The following is a 7,880-nucleotide window of genomic DNA, read 5'->3' as shown; positions in this document are numbered from 1 at the left end:
TCGGGCTTACTTGCCTTCTACTGTGGTGGCTAGTCCTATTTATAGAGGCCCTGGTCCTCTCCCCAAATATTGAGCAGGAAGGGAGCCAACAACGGCCAATTTGAAAGGGGACAGCTAGTACAGCTTATCCTAACAAAAGCGGTCTTCGCCTATGAAAGGCTTTGGTGGTGACGCCGTCTTGGGCTCCATGGTGACCTCCATCTTGCCGTCTGGCTGGTCTTGGTCTCGTTGCACCGATATGGAAACCTTTGCTTGATGCCTCGGTACTCCGCGCCTGCGCTTGCTCCCTTTGCACCAAAGAGGAAACAAGGACGCTGCACGCGCTGGTGCCCGCCTGGCGCCTGCCTAGTCTTCGATCATCATGGCTCACGTCACGAGAACCTCGCGAGGTTTGCCTTGCCTTGATCTCTCCGCCCCTCGTGAGCCTGCCCGGCGAGGCCGCTCCTGAGGAGGTCTTGCGTTGTCCGCCTCGCGAGGCTTGGCCCCTCGCGAGGGTCTTGAATGCCTTGTTAACGAAGCTGGGCCGTATAGGCCTGCTAGCAGAGCCACACCATGGGCCGTAGGCAGGCAAGTCTGGGGACCCCCGTTCCCAGAATGTCAACACATATACCGTGTGGTAAAAATCCCGCCCTTTCCTATTTAATCGGGTTTGTATCGATGGATCGTGCGAAACAGCAAAACTATAGTACTATACAGTACAAGTGACAGTTCACTGGGTCGTCGTGTCATGTACTCCTCCGTCGTAAGAGTGGAGCGCTCGCTTTCATAAATCTTCTAGTCCCTTTCACCGACATGTGGGACATCAAGCTACCGGGTCCACGTGCCATACCAGAATACAGTGCAGAGCAGCCGGGGTGAAGCACCCAGTCATGGCACCAGCATAGTAATGAGCAATGAGGCGTCAAACCACAAAGCTGCACCTTTCCCGCAGTTAAATTGGAGGGATGAAGTAATAATGCGAAAAAAGAAGTTGTAGGGACAAAGCAACCATCATTTCACTCGTTGCTGAATCCGCTTCTCCCTCATCTTCTTCAAGTTAACCACGCGTTGCTTCTGCCATTGTTCTGCCTCATGTGGGAAGCGGATCAGCTTGGTAAAGCACTGACACGTGGGACCGCATGTTAGAAAACCGCTAGGACAACATCCTCTAAAAATAAGAAACCTCCCCTCCATCCGCGCGGCAAAATCACCTCCTTTTTACTAATCTTGATTCTATAATTTTTTAGATCAATATAATTGAGATTTGTATAGATAGCACACAGGAGCAAAACCAAGTGGAACTGTTAAGGGCATCCACAATGTGTAGCCAAATGTGAAAATAGATTTTGGCATCGTGGGAACCATTGTGGACAGTGTTGCCAAAGCCAAAAGGATGGAACCGAAGCTCCTTGATTGATTGATTGAAGGAATAGAAAAATGCAACGTCTCTCCTCTTTCTCCCGTGCTTGGACGCATGTACAGTATAGTGCACAAAGTCTACTCCCCTGTCCCTTCTATCACAAATCACAAAGCAGTGAGGCGTCAAATCACAAAGCACGGACAAAGCAACCATCATTTCACTCTTCGCTAACTCTGCTTCTCCATCGTCTTCTTCGAGAAACCATCTCACCGCACTAAGCTGGACAGACGACGCTATTGTGTACGAGTACTACTAGTACATTTACATGTCCTTTGGTTCAACGGACTTCCTGGATGCAAATAAGGCGGTTGTCTCGGCTTGCAGGCGGCACTTGCAAACGACTTATTGTGGTCTCTCTCACTCGATGTTCTCCATCGAACGCACTTCACCATACCACAACGTTCGAGATATCGTCGACGTCAGCGCAATGGGGAAGGAAGTAAAATATAGTTACTACCTCCATTTTTTTGTACACAAGGCTAGTATATCAAAAATACAATTTTCAAAAGGCCACTAACACTAATCGAGGCAAAATTGATGGGGTTTGCCTCGTACTAGCAACCAAGGACATTAATATCCCCTGCATGCATGCGGAAGTGAGAAGGTTGGTTTGCATGGCACTGCATTAATCAAGCAATGAGGAGTGAGATGGTTAGCTCTTTGGGCTTTGGAGAAAAAATACGCATTAATTGACACGTGAAACGAGGATTTGTATCGATTAATCCCGCGAAGGAAAACCCCGCCTTTCTTTTTTAACACTAGTACTCCTAGTACGTAGTATGTACTTATCTTGGGTCCAGGCCTTGCATTGCCATACTTCGCCACACATTTTTGCCAAGCTTGCCTAAAGTTTTCAAAATGAAAAGGAGGTACACTTGCGCACGGCTGTCGCGGTCGCACCGCACCCTCACACGGTCGCTCCTGAACGCCGCAAACCCATCCAAGGGAACGCACCCTCACTGACACGTGTTGTCTCATGTGAACAAATCAAACTCAGCCATCCTATCGCTGACACATAATTTTCGTTCATAGAGTATGTTTATCCAACCGCATGTTGGGGAGTATCCGTACGGCTCGTGTGGTGGTCTGTTGGGGTAGAAGAAGAGGTGAGGAAGAAGGTTTAGGAGACATAGGATATTCATCCAACCACCTGAAATGGTAGACCGACCCAAGTCAGGCTACTTGCATAACAATATATGTTTTTACACAGCAAAAGATCCATAAAAACAACAACATAAAGAAAAACTATCACTACTCGTGGAACGAGACGGCCTCATCGTCTTTGGCTGCTGGCGTGAACCAGCCATAGCTGCCGACGTGTGTCTCCGCACCGTGGTTGTCCTCGGCCTCCAGCTACTCGTTCACGTGGAGCGTGCGGGCGCTCTGCATGGACGAGAGCACCGCCGGATTCAAGTCGAGGACGTTCGATTCCGCCTGCAGGAGGGCCTCGATGGCAGCGGCATCCGTGCACTCCACGTCGAGTCGAGCCTCCACCGCCCGGTTCAAGTCCAGGACGTCCGGTTCCGCCTGTAGGAGGGCCTCGATGAGAGCGCCATCTGTGCGCTCCGTGTCGAGTTGAGCCTCTGCCGCCCGGTTCAAGTCCAGGACGTCCGGTTCCACCTGCAGGAGGGCCTCGATGGCAGCGGCATCCGCGCGCTCCGCCTCAAGTTGAGCCTCCGCCACCCGGTTCACATCCACGACATCCGGTTCCGCCTGCAGGAGAGCCTCGATGGCAGCGGAATGCACGCGCTCCGCGTTGAGATGAGCCTCTGCCTCCCGGTCCTCCTTTAGTATCGCCAGGTTGAACCGCTGGTCCGCCTGCACCATGGGGGACTCGGACGCCGGCATGAAGTCGACCTCCATCGTCTCATACCCATCGGGGGCCTTCTGTGCCACGACCTCCGCCATGAACATTGGATCGGCTTCCTCCTCCTTGTAGCTTGGCTCCAGAGAACTTGGGGATTGGCCCTCTGCAAAGCGAGCTTGGGAACGGAGGTCTGTGGCGCCGACCGCCGCCGCGATTTCTGCGCGGCGCTCCGGCATCAGCATCTTGTAGTACGTGATCTTGCGGCGCACCATGGCTTCCCGGCGAACTAGGGGACGCTTGATGGGGGCTAGGGGATCAAAAGGTGGGGGAAGGGGCTGGAGATTAGGTGTGGTTAGGGAAGTGGCTGGCGTAGGCCGAGCAGCAAAGGTTCTGGTGTGAATAGTGGTTTCGGTGACGACCGATCAATCGGTTTTGACTGTACATCGCTCTTGTCGCATTCGCCTTGCAGCCCAGCACACTGGACCCTCCACGTTGCTCACCGAATGGAACACGCTTCGTCTTGCGTTTTTGCTCGCTTATGGGACCGCAGTTGAGAGCAAACCGACGTCCCTCCCCCTCCCCCACCCGCGTCATTTATACTACAACTCCCTCCGTTTTATGCGGAGTAAATAAAAATAGAGGGAGTATACTACGGATGAGGATCCCTTGACGTGGCCGAACCCATTGAGTAACTGACATGCGGGGCCTAGCAAGCATGGGGTCCGCTAGTAAGTGACCGAAAGGGAGGGTAAGGCAGGGATACCTACGTCAGAGGATCCACTTCCACTACTACTCCCTCCTTCCATTTACTATACAGGGCCTAATGCGATTTTCGAGGCTAAGTTTGACCAAATGTTAGAGTAATAATATATGACATGCAACTTACACAAAGCATACAGTCAAATTCGTATGTGAAAGGAGCTTACAATGATATAATTTTCACATTATACATCTCATGTACTATTAATCTTGTCAATAGTCAAATGCGGTTTTGTAAAACGCATTAGAGCATGGTTAATAATATAGCCAGTCGATGGCTATAAGGAACTGCCATGTCATCTATAGCCATCATCTATTATATGCACTTATACAGTAGTGTGGTCTATAAGGTTTGCTATTTCCCGCAAAAAAATTATAAGGTTGGCTATTGTATTAGTACTTTTTTGCATCTCCTCTCCATCTCTTTCTTCATATTTATTGTATTTAACTAGGAATGCGTATATAGCTAGGCTCTTGCTTGAGAGTTCACTCCCCTTACTTTTTCACATCTCTCTCCTCCACATAGGCCCTATATAAATGGAAGGAAGGAGTACTACTATGAGCACTGCATACTCTAGTACAGATGTTGTTAGTACTCCACTAGTACTATTAGACAGGGAGCTTAAAAAAGTTACTATTGGACTGGCTATACGTGGCGAAATCCTAGTAGGAAGAGCATGCGCGAGAACAAGCACATTCACGTGGTTGAAAACAAATTGGAAACCATCTCGAGTACAAAACTAGGAGTACATACGAATCTAACAATATTGATTGGGCGTTGTTGAATGTTGATACTTTTTTTTATCAAAGTAGAGATACTTTGACAGCACATAAAACTTATATGTAAACTGGAAAGGATAGGAGGGACTATATTGTACGTTCAAAAACGAAACGAACATTGAATACCCTTTATATATGATTTGCGGATGCTATGTTCACCGGTTCAAAATTTTGCATCCGCCTTAGGTATCACACATGCCCCCACTCGTTCTCTCTCGATTTCATCTCGAGGTCCGAAGATCGATTGAAAGAGGACTAGGGTGGGTACAATACGTTCATTTCGCTTATGAACGTACAATATACTCCCTCTGATCCCCACAGACCCCCCGGCGGGTCATTTCTATCATAGAAATAGACCAAACATTTATCTCCTTCCACAACACACAATTGATCTCTGAACATCAATCGATCTCGTCAACATGTGTCGGGGCATGAACCGAATGGGATGTCAAAACTAAGACGCGAAGCGACACGTAGTGGAGGCAAAGTGAAACTTTACACGAACCGTTTGTTTGTATGCATGTCGAACAAATTACAAAACATTGGAAATACAAGCATGGTCTAGGCCCACATGCGAATGATACTCGGCGGAATGTTCAAATGAGGCATGCGGGAGGATGGACTCGACCGGAGGGCGACATGATCGATGGAGAAGAGGGTTGGAGAGGAATGAGAAATAAGCAAACGCCACATGATTATACTTGAACGACTCAAATAAACAATAAGTTGTCTGGATTGGCCTACATAGTGAAAGGCCTAATGCGCAACGCGGAGCACTGACGCTCGAATATGGCCGGGAAAACAGGGAAACCGACATGTGGGGCACACCTGTCGGGACGATGTAGCGCAGGTTAGTCCAATGGAGGAGCTGGACCATGACCTCCTCGCCACCGGCAACCGTTCATGTGGGTCGTGGGGGCCAACAACTTGGTGCAGCTCCAGCACCGCCTCTGGACACGGCGACCGCAGTGAGCGACACTCTCATCTCGCTAGACACGGTCAGTTTCAGTGTGCCGCAGGTGGCATTAGTGTTGTGGCACGACCAACAGTATGTTTGGTTTGTGCCCAAGGTTTCCCCATCAAAGCATTTGGTAGCCAAAATTTTGGTTGAGGTTTTGGTTGCCCATGATTTGGCCGACATTGGCAAGAAAAATGAAGTTGGCTAGAGTTCATTGGCATGCCAAAAAAATGGCAACCATCCAAACAAAGACCAATCTTTGGGTCATAACCAAAATTTTGGTAAGGTGCACTTTGGCCACAATCCAAACACACCGCAACACCCGGCTCGTCGAGGATGCACGGGGCGCCGGGACGCGTCCGTGGAGTGGTGTAGCGTGGCCAACTGCATCCTCAGGACCTGAGACCATGTCGGGTCATCTTGCTTTTTCAATGACATGCGTCGATTGCATGTGAGCAACGGGCATCTCCAACGTTGCCACGACCATAGCTGACTACCCTCGCACACCAAAAACCCTCATCCCTCGCGCCGTCGCGCGGTGCGTTCCCAGCCGGCGCCAGCTGCCCACATTCATGTCGTCCGTCCGTATGTCGTTGTTAAGAGGCTCGGTGCCCGAAGAACCAACTCCGGCGACTTAATGACGCACTAGGACGCTTGGCCTCACCGGAATGCGCTACTTAAAGCGGCAACGCCCATCTAACCTCCACACCATAGTGCATCGTCCTCCTACCTGGCACCACATCCGCCATGACTGGAAGCGCGAATGCTCTGCGGGAGAGCTTGTCTTCTGGGATGAAGCTCGAGGTCACCGCCCTCGCTCAAGTCGCCTCTCGCGACGCAATAGTGGCGTAGCTGGACGCGGACGCGACCGCACAAGCGGTGGCCACGCTGGCGGCCGACGACGGGAGCACCGTTAGCCACGTGTCCTACTTGCCCCCGTCCAATGTCCGGCACCGCCGAGGTCGGGGACTCCTCCGAGGAGGAGTAGTGCATGGGAGGCGTCGGGGCATGGTGTGCCAACTGGCCGGTCCGTATCCCATGTTCTACTCTTCCTCGCCGGAGACCGCACCTTCACTTCACGGGTCTTGAACCCCGCCCCCGTACATAGAGATCTCAGATGGAGGACGTCGGTCGCCGCCATAGAATAGGTTTAGGGTCGGGTTTCTTTTATTTTTCTGTCCTATAAAAGTTCGAAATGTAATGAAAATCTACCGTGTTTGCATTAATCTCGGCCGGTGTATATGAACTTTCACAATAAAATAGTATATTGTAGGAGTACTAGCAAGATGCCCGTGCGTTGGACGAAATATCAAGATCTTGTGGGAGAAAAGGATGAACGAGGGAAGGCCTTATCTACAAATGTGGAGAGGAGTGCGGGTAAATTGTCATAGTTTCCTTCCTATCTGTTAGATATAGATCGTACGGCCTATATTGCAGGATGACAGGTACACCATCATCACCAACTCTGCTTTTTATTGAACCGAGACAAAGCTAACATGCAAAGTAAAATAAACACATAGGGTCTATACATACACAATTTATCTTAGGCACTCCAATAGTACGTCCACTACACATTCACACATTTCACATCTTTCTATATCTACGGGAACCTACGAAAGGGTTAACGTAAATTGCCTCTCTCTCTCTCCTCCCCTGATTTTCATGGTGGTGGGCCCCTCCCTCCCCCCAATCTACAATCAACATCTCACACGTTTCATATTACGTTAATTACGTAACTGGGATTACGTAGGTGTAGCATTACTCGTCCTAAAAAAATCAACTAAGCCAACCTCCCAGCATATGCGCGGGAATAGACCCGGTCGCGCCGTTTTAGTCGGGATTACCGGATTACTAGTAGTAGTATCGATGGATCGCGCGGAGCAACAAGGTTTTGTTTTTTGAGGGGGCGAAGCACCTAGTTTAAAAGGAAAAAAGGCGGTACACTCACAGCACCCCTATCACGGTCGCATTGCACCCCACACACGTTCGGTCCTGCACATGGCTCACGCAAATTGAACGCGCTTCGGCTTGCCTCTTCACTGACACGTGGGACTGCACTTGGGGAAACCGACCAAGCGCCAAACTCCCCCCGCCCACCACGCGAAAATCCTCCCCACCCAAAAATTCCCCCCAAATCCTAGATTCAACCGCCCTTCGGCCAACTAGCCAATAATATT

The sequence above is a fragment of the Triticum dicoccoides genome, chromosome 2A, assembly GCF_002162155.2.
Source record: "Triticum dicoccoides isolate Atlit2015 ecotype Zavitan chromosome 2A, WEW_v2.0, whole genome shotgun sequence".
Taxonomy (NCBI): domain Eukaryota; kingdom Viridiplantae; phylum Streptophyta; class Magnoliopsida; order Poales; family Poaceae; genus Triticum; species Triticum dicoccoides.
Note: the sequence above shows the minus strand (reverse complement) of the source record.